Here is an 11,881-nt window from a genome sequence, read left to right as displayed (position 1 = left end):
TTACAAGAAATAAAAAAACAACTTCAAAAAGCAGGATGAGTGACAGATGGGTTTTGTGACCTTAGAACCCATGACTTTCTTGCTGTCTAGACTTCTGTATAAGAGCTTCATTTCTAGGATACCATACACCAGCTGAATAAATGGAGAAGAGAAACCACAGGACTATCCTGATGGATACATGGATGTTATTAGATAAAACCCAGCTTCCTCTCATCACTAAGATGTGAACAAATTAGATACAGGAAGAAAATTCTTTATCGCTGCAATGACCTATGTTGGTATTCTCATCATCAATGACACTGAGGGAGGAGGATGGTGAGTTTGAAGCCAGATTGATCAATATCATGAGTTCCAGGCCAGCCCGGCCAACTAATGTCACCCTGTCTAAAAACCCAACAAATTTTAAAAGGAAAGAAAGGATAAACTTTACATAACAGAAGCCATATGTGACAAGCTAACAGCCAACATACCAGGAAGGGCTGGAATCTGCCTAAGAGGAAAAGAGTAAGAATTCCAACCTTCACCACTTTTATTCACCACTTTTATTCAAGAACTCCCAGCCAGAACAATCAGGCAAAAGGAAGGGAAAAAAAAAAAAAAAAAAAAAAAAAAAGGACATTACAACTGGAGAGCAGAAAGTTGCCACTCTGCAGGTCACATGTCTTGGGGACCCCTGCAAACCCCATGACCAGCAGAGTAATGACCCGAGTGGAGCAAGAAGGAAATCCCGTTCAACATGACGCAGGCAGTGTTGGTTCAAACTTCTAGAGTCTGACACCAAGCAATTCATTTTAGACAGATTTAAATTTAGTTCAACCTTGGAAAAGAAAAGTTTTCCCCAGTGATGATAATCAGAATAAAGCTTAAGATTCGACTGTATCAGAACTCTATTGGAAATTAAACATGACCTCTTCCATAGGAAGGGGTTCTATGGCTTAAGAGCCTGGTGGGGTCTCTAGGTCATCACAGAGGTCATCAAGCTACAACGTATGTGTAAGTACATGGGACAAGTTCCCTATAGATGGATTCTATTGGCAGAGAAACAATGCTAAAGATAAGGCCTGTGGGAGGGGATGAGGAGCCTGGGACCAACATAATAGCCTGAGGGATTCGGGTGTGGCCTGACCCTACAGATAGCACAGATCACCAGCAGGGTAACTGTCCACTCCCAGCTTTCCAGGCAGAAAACAGATATGCATCGCTACTGCTGAGGAGATAACCTTGCAAGTTTAACCTTCCTGGTTTCCATAGTGTCAACCTGTAAGTGTCCACACCAGAAGGGGTTACATAGCAAGTATCGAGCATTTCAGACATTTACATTATGATTCATAACAGTAGCAAAATTAAAGCTATGAAGTAGCAATGAAACCATTTTATGGATGGCAGTCATTACCACATGAGAAACTGTATTAAAGGGTTGAAGCATGAGGAAAGTTGAGGCTCACTGCCCTAGTGTTTATCTGTGAGAACAAGGACCTCCTGCCCTCTACAACATGACTGTGCATGGAGAAGAACCCCAGAGACTCCATTAAAGCAGTATTATTAGAACATTGGCAAAGTTATGAAGTACAATTATCAGCATGGCTATCAAGTGCTGATAGTGTATCAACCCAAACAAAAGTCAAGAAAGCAACCCCATCTACAATATCTACAAAATACCAAGGTATGATGAACGAGATAAAGTTTCGCTAGTGAAAAGCTTAATAAGTGAGCTCCAGGACAGCCAGGGCTATACAGAGAAACCCTGTCTCAAAAAACCAAAACAAACAAACAAACAAACAAAAAAGCTTAATTGAAAAGAAGCCATCATAAGCAATTGGAAAGACATGAGTTCCTAGGTTAGAGTGGCCAGCACTGCTAGCTAGACTGTCCATACAACCAGAGCAATCTACAGATTCAGTGTCCCCTATTAAAACACTAAAGATGTCTTCTCTCTCTCTCTCTCTCTCTCTCTCTCTCTCTCTCTCTCTCTCTCTCTCTGTTATTTATGAAACCTCAAAGTCAGAAAACAAACAGAAAACCTTTCAGTTATCTGAGAGGAAGGAACCTCAATTGAAAAACATGCGAAGATGCTAGACCCCACCACCACGTCTGGCATTTTGTTTATAGTTAATTTAAACCAAGGATATTTTCACAAGAGCCTTGAAGACACTTGCGCTCCCACTGAGCAATCTCAAGCAGTCCTACAGAATCTGTGTGCTGGGGGTCACCAGGTGCCACATAGGAAGCCCATTTGCTTGCTCTGGCTCCTAATGGCTGATGATTGCCCAGGAAGTAGTATGGAGAACAGTTGCCTATGATGTCACTGCCAAGGCTCTCAGGACAGGCTGTGCCCTGACCACACTGAGGGAACTGCTGCTCTCAGCAGCCTCTGCCTGCTGCTCTGGTGGAGGAGGTACGTGATGGCCAGCCTGAAACCTGTCTGTCAGCATCATCTCCAGCAGCAGGTAGGGTTTGTTCCAGGTACCTGAAGTGCCACTGAGATGGTCACATGCCCCAGATCCAACATCTCTCCTTTGCTCCCACTTTCTGCAATGACAGAAACTGGTCTAGGTTCATCAGCAGCCCTGACAGCTCAATTTGACACAACCAAGAAATATATCTTTGTCCTCTTTCCAATAAACAAACACTAAGTGTTGGCTCTTCAGAAACCACCCACAGCAATCCACATCACAGCCAGGGCTTCTCCCCAAACACCAACAAGAGGCACTGTCACAGCTTTCCACCCAGACCCCAAGCTGGGTATCTGGTTCATATTTTTATAAATTGGATCTAGAATATACATGCTACAGATTTTACAAAACAAACACCCCCCCCCCAAAAAAAAAAAACCCTAGGAACTGAAGTTTTCAGAAAAAGAGCCACACTTGTGGTAAAGACTCTGCATGGTTGATTGGCTAATTAAAACTTCGTATTTGTGAGAGTTACAATGTTGTAGATCCAGTGCCAGTTAGCTGGAGCTACCATTAGCCTGGGTAATAGCCATTAGTTGCCTGTTACTGTGTCTGACACAGTATCTTGTGACTACCAGTAAATCCTTTCATAATGAAGTAACTTAATAAACCACTAACTTTTAGTGATCAAAAAGCTAAGATAGTTATCAAATAGCATCTAAATAAAACCTAGACCAAAGATTTACCCAATTTACTGTAACCTGACTACCCAGTGTTTCCAGTGATATGTTTGAGTAGTACCTGAGGTCCCAAGTTCCATCCCTAGCAATGTAAAAACAGAAAAAAAATTTTTGAGCATGTTTTAAAAGTAAATGTTTATTAAATGTTTAAAGCAAATGTTTATTAAAGTTTAATAAACAAGTCAGGTGGTAGTGGCGCACACCTTTAATCCCAGCACTTGGGAGGCAGAGGCAGGCAGATTTCTGAGTTCGAGGCCAGCCTGGTCTACAAAGTGAGTTCCAGGACAGCCAGGGTTATACAGAGAAACACTGTCTCAAAAACAAACAAACAAGCAAACAAACAAACAAACAAAATGTTTAATAAACATTTCTAAATAAAAGTGTATATGATTAATGTCTGATTTCTTAACCCTTTTGGGCATTTTTAAGTGTTTCCTTGATTTTTATTATCTGTGTATGTGTGAGTACCTGCACATATGTCTGTGTACCACTTGTATGTCTCGTCTCGTGCCCACAGAGGACAGAAAACAACATCATTGGATCCCCTCGTACTATACTCAACTCAGCTGCCTGATGTGGCTGATCAGTTTTAAACCCAGGTCCTCTGGCAAGTGCTCTCAACCAATGAGCCTATTCTCCAAACCCGAATACAGAAGTCTCTATATATTTTTCCATGATTAATTAAACACTTGGTCTTAAATATCACAGAGAAATCCATGGGTTTAATTTAGTTATCATCTCTGTATTTTATCATCATTAATTTTATACAGTAGTAAAATCACTTCCTTAACTGTAAGGAGCCAATGTACCATTTGAGGCTGTTGAAAGTCTCAGCCTGTGAATGGTACATATTCAAGTTCAAAGTTGCAGTTTGGCCTGAAACTCAGTACTTCCAGACTGATGCCACCTGAGACTCAGATTCACCTCCCTACTACTCTCTCCTTCATTCTTGGTGAATAGTTTTGTTGGACATAAAATTTTAAAGGATAGTTTTGCTGGAAATGAAATTCTTCACTGACAATTTTTTTTTTGTTTGCCTCATAAATGTATCATTCACTGCTTTCTGACCTTGGACTCAGTGATACAGTAGATCAAAAGTGACGAGATGGGAAAATGTTGGAAGTACAGTACACACCTAAGGCTTCAATTCAATCTCAGATACCAGAGGAATGGAAATGTGTGCTAAACAAATAACTGTATTGTGCAGATAAAATAAGCTTTAGAGACAACATTATAATTACAAATAGTAGCACTTTTTTTTTCCTGATAGAAGAAATACTGGAAAGACATAATAATTATGCATATAGTTATCTACTAGCACTGCTAAATTCATAACTGGTAAGAGCTCTCTACTTTAAAACTTGTGTCTTTTGGGGGGACTAGAGAGGTGGCTTAGTAGTTAAGAACACTTGTTCTTCCAAGGACTTAGGTTCACCTTCAAGTACTCATATGACAGATCACAACTGTCTGTAACTCCAGTTCTGGAAGATCTGATGCCCTCTCCTGGCCTCTGAAGGATGGATATGCATATGGAACGTATACGTACATGCAGCCAAAACACTCATATGCATAAAATAAAAACAAACTTTTTTTTTTTTTTTTTTGGTTTCTCGAGACAGGGTTTCTCTGTATAGCCCTGGCTGTTCTGGAACTCACTCTGTAGACCAGGCTGGGAACTCAGAAATCCACCTGCCTCTGCCTCCCGAGTGCTGGAATTAAAGACATGAGCCACCACATCCGGCTACAAACATTTTAAAAACATGAATAAAATTATACTTTTCGGATTTCAAAGCACATTAAGAGAAATCTACAAGAATTAAAAGAAAAAAATGACAATTTCAAAGTTACAGTTTCAGATTCAAATAGTCTTCTCTCCATATTTGAGTAAGAAGATGGGAGACTTGGATAACACTACTGAATAGCTTGAGTAGATGTGTTTAAGAGCCCACCTAGTGATAGCAGACTGTATTCTAAATATTTGTGAAAATTTTCTTACTACAGACCATAAACGATACATTAACATTTTTATTACATTCATTTTATATATTCACAACATGCCATATCACACATGTAGAGAATTAGCTCTCCTCCCACAATAAAACTCAGGCCATCAGGCTGGGTGACAAATGCATTTTCCCATAAGGCATCTATCTGTCCAGGTCACCTGTCAAAAGATAAATTCAAAAGAATCTCATCATTCAAAGAAGCCTCCTGACCAGAGTAAAATATTTTAGAAATCAACATTAGAAATCTGGCAAGTCCCTAGACATTAAGGGCAAATGCTTCTAAGTAGTTCTGGTCAAAGAGATGGTGAGAGGAAGAAACATCGGTGCTTCAAACCAATGAGAGAGATGCCATAGGAGCCAGCAGGTCTGGTCCATGCCCGGAGCCCGGAGCCTGGAGAAAGATTTCATGCTGGTGTTGATTATAGAGGAAGAACATCACTCAAAGTAACTCCCACCCACAGTCTATAAAAGGAGTAAAAACTAAGGACTGGGGAGAAATGAATACAACAAAAAAGCAGGAGATAATAAGGAAAATTAATGAAAGCAAAAAATGAGTCTTTGCTAGGATCAATACAATTTATAAACTTTTGACCATTTGAAAAAATAGAAAAGACATATAATAATAAAAACAAATAAAGTTAAAGGTCCTACATCACAACAAAGTTTAAAAAATTTATTATAGCCGGGCGTGGTGGCGCACGCCTTTAATCCCAGCACTCGGGAGGCAGAGGCAGGCGGATTTCTGAGTTCGAGGCCAGCCTGGTCTACAAAGTGAGTTCCAGGACAGCCAGGGCTACACAGAGAAACCCTGTCTCGAAAAACCAAAATAAATAAATAAATAAATAAATAAATAAATAAATAAATAAATAAAAATAAAAAATTTATTATTATTATTAAGAAAATTTATTATTATTATTGTTGTTGTTGGTTGGTTGGTTGGTTGGTTGGCTTTTCAAGACGAACTGGGCAAGAGAGAAACACAAATGATGAATTCAAGAAATTTAGGAAAGTAAAAAAGATGGTTAACAGAAAAGCCAAACAAAATATTACAAACAAGCTCAAATGGACTAATGATAAGTGTAAACGACCAACAAAAACATGCAATGAAAACTTCAAATTAAAATTTAAGAACAATAATTCTAGTTTTATGCTGCTCATAGGGATATACAGAATCAGGACAACACATATCGATTAGAGAGTGTTGAGAAAAGACACAATGGGAATATCCCGATGAAAATCAAACTGATATATAAACACTACCAAAGATAAGGACGCTTTAGGAGCCCTTTGAAACTGCTGAGAGGGTGGACTTGTTTGAATTTGTCCCCTCCAGAATCTGGATGTCCCCCAAGTGATAGGCAGGATGAAGAGACCGGTCTTTAGGAGACAGTTAGGCTGGCAGGGATGAAATTCTAAAGAGGCTCCATGCTACATCCATCTGGCCAGCTTGCTCTTCTGTCTTCCTCCATGTGCGGATGCAGCTAGGTACCATGTCATTACCTCTTGGTGCATTGGCCTCAGTTGCTCTGCCTCTGAGCTGTGACAAGTAAGTTTCTGCTCCACATTAATTACTCAATGCAATAGTTTTTATAAACCATAAAATGAACTAAGAGTAAAAGAACAGTCTATAAATTAGATGTAGTGATTATAAACCTCCCTGTTCTTTCAGCTTTTGTCTTAGTCCCTTCATGCTGCCATGACAAAATACTTTAGACTGGGTAATTTTTATTTCTCAGAGTCCTGGAGTCTGGGAAGTCCAAGATCAAGGACAGCAACAGGTTTGGTGTGTGGCCAGAGTTGTTGCTGGTCGAAAGTACCTTCTAGTGTTCTCAACAGAAGAAAAGCAGAACAGAGCACCGTGTGCTCATAGCCCAGGGGACATAGCAGGGCAGAGGGACAAGAGGGCCTCTCTGTCTCTCTCACAGTACCTGGATGCAAACATGACTCTCAGGCCTGCTGAGTCCAAGCTTTCCTCTCAGCATCGTAATCTTGGATTTCAAGTTCCAGCAAGTGTGGTTTGGAAGGGTATAAGTCAGCCACGGAAGAAATCCTACAGTACCTCTCTGTCCTGAACACGCTTAAAAGTGCTTTCTTCTGGTAATTCTGAAGCTTCGGCCATTAAATCAAGGTTTTTACATATTGGCTGCTCAGTCTTTTTTAATTCTAAGAGCCAATAAATGAGATTTCAAAAAATCATTAGCACTGTTAATTGAAAAGTCCACTGTAATGTCACCTACAACCTGCTCTATAGTCAGATGCCCACTGTCCCTAAGAGGTGTTTGTAGGATTATGCTGTGTCACGTTTGTATCCGTTTGCATTTAAACCCACACCAAACTGCCTTAATGCGTGAAAATTCATACACTGATTAATCGGCAAAGGCAAAGGTCAAAAGTGTACTTTAAGCCTTTATTGTACTTATGGAACAGTTATGAAACATATTGAGCTTTATTAAATTATTCAAGCTGACTTTAGGAGTGGATTCATTTTGAGCATAGACTATCTTATCTTTTTTAAAATTTCTTTTAAAGATTTATTTATTTACTTTATGTATATGAGTCCATTGTAGCTGTCCTCAGACACACCAGAAGAGGGCATCCTATCCGATTACAGATGGTTGTGGTTGCTGAAAACTGAACTCAGGACCTCTGGACAAGCAGACAGTGCTCTTCACCACTGAGCCATCTCTCCAGCCCTAGAATATTTTATCTTAGATAAAGAAATAATACTCAGAAATAATATATGTGAAACGAAGATGGTAGCTAGCTTAATTGGAGAGAATATATGTATAAAAATGCTAATAGTGACAGACAATATGACCCCAGTGAATAAAATTGTATCTCAAATCCATGCTGATATAAATAAATGCATTGACACATTTTTCTCACAGCCTACCAACCAGCAAGTGTGGAGTGCATGGTACACTGAGACGGTAACTATTTGGCAAGTATCACAACAATAACTAACTCTCAAGTGAGAGTTGTCAACAAAGTCAGGAATGGCAGTGTACATCTATTATCCTGGCTCTTGGGAAGATTTAATAGAAAGATGCGGGGGGCGGGGGGGGGGGCTTGGTACCAGTCTAGGCTACACAGAGCATTCTAGGCCAGCTTGAGTTACATCATGAGATCCTGTCTCAGAAAAACAAAGAGTAAACAGCCCATAATAACAACAAAAGAATTGTCTGTGGATGCTAAGATGTGGCCAACAAGATGGTTGAGTAGGTGGAGGCTCTTGCCTGCATGCCTGATGAGCTGAGTGTGACCCCCAGAGCCCACACTGTTATTTATGTAGCTCACATGATGGAAGGAAGGAGGTGACTCCTCCAGATTGTCCTCTGATCTCCACACTCATGCTGTGATGCACTGCCCCATAAATAAATAAATGCAGAAAAGCAGGACATGTCCACGGTCTCAAGGTATCTCCACATAGCACAACAATCACAAAGCCCGAAACAGGAACTCTGGAGTGGAGAAGCCTGGCCTATGTTAGTTTATCCCAGGGATAGAGATCAGTGGACCAGACAAGCTCACTGCACCACTCTCTGGCAGTTCTTCCAAAGACACAAAATTTGAATTTAATCACAAGGAGATATCAGATAAACATACCTGAAGAGGAGGACTTCTTCCAAAGTAATTGCTTCATGGTCCATAAAACATCAAGGCTTCAAGGGACTGGGGAAGCATCTCAGGCTGAGGGAGATTAAAGAGAAGTGATAAATGGACCTTGTGATCTCAGCTTAGGCCCCCAAATGTCATCCCACTACAGGATGTGATTAAGACAAGTGATGAGTGGTGGGTGATGCCTGTCTTTAGATGAGGTGACAGTTTCACTGTTCGCCTCCTGAATTTGACAGTTGGTGGTAGTTAGGTAAAAGACTGTCTTTAGGTATCTTGTCTCTAAGTTACTCTCGTAGATACAAAAGCAAGCATGGCAGACACTGGTGCTTGAAAAATTTGAATGAAGAGTTTCCATAAATTCCTGATAATTTCCTTTAAAAAATTGTGTGTGTGTGTGTGTAGAGGTCAAAGGACAACTTTACTGGAGTTGGGTCATCAGGGCTTGGTGGCAAAAGCCCTTACCATCTGTACTGGCTAGTTTTGTGTCAACTTGACACAGTTGGAGTTATCACAGAGAAAGGAGCTTCAGTTGAGGAAATGCCTCCATGAGATCCAACTGTAAGGCATTTTCTTAATTAGAGATCAAGAGGAAAAGGCCCCTTGTGGGTGGGACCATCTCTGGGCTGGTAGTCTTGGTTCTATAAGAGAGCAGGCTAAACAAGCCAGGAGAAGCAAGCCAGCAAAGAACATCCCTCCATGACCTCTGCATCAGCTCCTGCTTTTTTACCCGCTTGAGTTCCAGTCCTGACTTCCTTGGTGATAAACAGCAGTATGGAAGTATAAGCCAAATAAACCCTTTCCTCCCAACTTGCTTCTTGGTCATGATGTTTGTGCAAGAATAGAAACCCTGACTAAGACACCATCTCTCTGACCAATGATGTTATAAATCTTTTTTATTATTATTTCTATCAATTTATTATTGTTTTATATTCATAAGTGTTTTGTCTGTATGTATATCTGTACATCACATGCATGCCTAGTACCTGTGGAGGCTAGGAGAGAGTGTCAAATCCCCTGGAATTAAAGTTACACATTGTGAGCTACCACATGGGTTCTGGGACTTAAACCTGACTCCTCTGTAAGAACAGCAGCTAGTGCTCTTAACCACTCACTCATCTCTCCAGCCCTGCTTATACAAATCTTTTTTTTTTTTTTTTGGTTTTTTGAGATAGGGTTTCTCTGTGTAGCCCTGGCTGTCCTGGAACTCACTTTGTAGACTAGGCTGGACTCGAACTCAGAAATCTGCCTGCCTCTGCCTCCTGAGCGCTGGGATTAAAGGCGTGCGCCACCATGCCCGGCTATACAAATCTTTTTGCAGAAGAAAGGTTTAAGACAGTGTTTCTCTGTGTAGCACTGGCTGTCCTGGAACTTGCTCTGTATATGAGGCTGGCCTCGAACTTACAGAGATCCACCTGCATCTGCCTCCAAAGTGCTGTAATGAAAGGCATGTCCCACCACTGCTGGCCATTGATACAATTATTAAAACTGTTTGCTAAGTGTGGAACGTTAAAGTAAAATGTTATCAAAAGTAGTGCATTTGCTGCCGGTGGAGGAGTCTGGAGACAACCTTCAGAAATAGCACCGTAAAAGGGGAAGGAAAAGAGGGAAGACCTTGGACCATCAGCCTTGGACCTCAGGTGGCTGAAGGAGGGAATGTGTTTGTGGCCTGACACATCTTTGACACATCTTTAACACATCAGTGACACCCTTGACCATGTTACTGATCTTTCTGGCAAGGAAACTGTCTGCCGAGTGACTGGTGGAATGAAGGCAAAGGCTGACAGAGACCCTCCCCGTATACAGCCATGTTGGCTTCCCCGGATGTGGCCTAGAGGTGCAAGGAGCTGGGCATCACTGCCCTGCATAGCAAACTCTGGGCCACAGGAGAAAACAGCACCACGACTCCTAGACCTGGAGCCCAGTCAGCTCTCAGTGCTCTTGCTTGCTCTGGGATGAAGACTGGGCCAATTGAGAATGTCCCCCCATCCCTACTGACAGCACTAGAAGGAAGGGGGGTCGTCGTGGTCACCATCTGTGAACAGGACTTCTCAAATAATTTTCTGTTAATAAATTGCTTTGTGCAAGCTTTAAAAAAAAAAAGTAGTACATTTGCTTTACTAACAAGAGACTGGGTTTTAAATCATGAACTTTATATTTTAATTTTTTTAATTGCATTTATTGATTGTGTGTCCATCTGTGTGTGTGTGTGTGTGTGTGTGTGTGTGTGTGTGTGTGTGTGAGTGTGTGCATGAGCTGTGGCATGTATATAGAAGTCAGAGGATAACTTGTAAGGGTCAGAGCTCGCCTCTCAGGTGAGTTGCAGGGATTGAACATAGGACATCAGGCTTGCCAGAAAGCAACTTAGCCACTGAGTCGTCTCAGCAACCAGAGTCATGCATCTCTCTCGCTCTCTCCCTCTCTCGCTCTCTCACCCCATTACTCTTTGAATCTTGATAGTTTCTATTCACTATGTAACTTTATTATGTGGTAGAATCAAGGGATGTGGAAACAAACAGAAAAACCTGACCTTTCCCATGTGAAGTTTACACTTGATTGAGATGATAATTATATACATGTAACGTGTATGCATGCTTCCCCAAAGCGTCACTCGTGGTCAGACAGTGCCACAGTCCTTCCGGAAATGTCCTCACCGCTTCTTTCCTAATGTGCCTTCTGTCCCTACAGTGCACCCCACAGCCACAGGAAGCAACATAGAGCCCACCGTTCAGGATGACTCTGCGACTGTGCAGACGGGAATTGAAGTGAGAAATGGTGGTGATTTCTTTCTTCCTTTCTTTTTTTAATCACTAAAACATTTTTCATCTTGAAAAGCAATAAGGTCTCTGCAGACGCTGAGTTCTCAACCCTCTCTCTCTTGCTCATTATGGAGATATGCATCTAAGGAACTTTGGGCCGAGTTCTGGGGCAGCTCTTTTGAAATTCGAACAAAAAGGAATTTGTTTCTGAGCTCACAGAGGCTTGTCTGGAAGCTCCATTAATTTTAATAATAATTTCCAATTAATTCCTTAGTCATTTCCTGATTTTCTGAAATAATTTGCTTTCAAAGTGGCAACCCTTAACGTTGGAGGAAACGGAGAACGCTATGACTGATTCTCTAAGCTCA

At 41.1% G+C, this 11,881-nt stretch overlaps 1 pseudogene; it reads left to right on the top strand.

Moving 5' to 3' along the window:
* Positions 1 to 265: 265 nt before the first annotated feature.
* LOC110293371 (small ribosomal subunit protein uS11 pseudogene) lies at positions 266 to 10,795 on the top strand (annotated as a pseudogene).
* Positions 10,796 to 11,881: the final 1,086 nt, after the last annotated feature.

This window comes from Mus caroli, unplaced genomic scaffold (genome assembly GCF_978045245.1).
Source record: "Mus caroli unplaced genomic scaffold, Mus_caroli_1 scaffold_6, whole genome shotgun sequence".
Taxonomy (NCBI): domain Eukaryota; kingdom Metazoa; phylum Chordata; class Mammalia; order Rodentia; family Muridae; genus Mus; species Mus caroli.
This window is presented reverse-complemented; position numbering and strand designations above follow the sequence as displayed.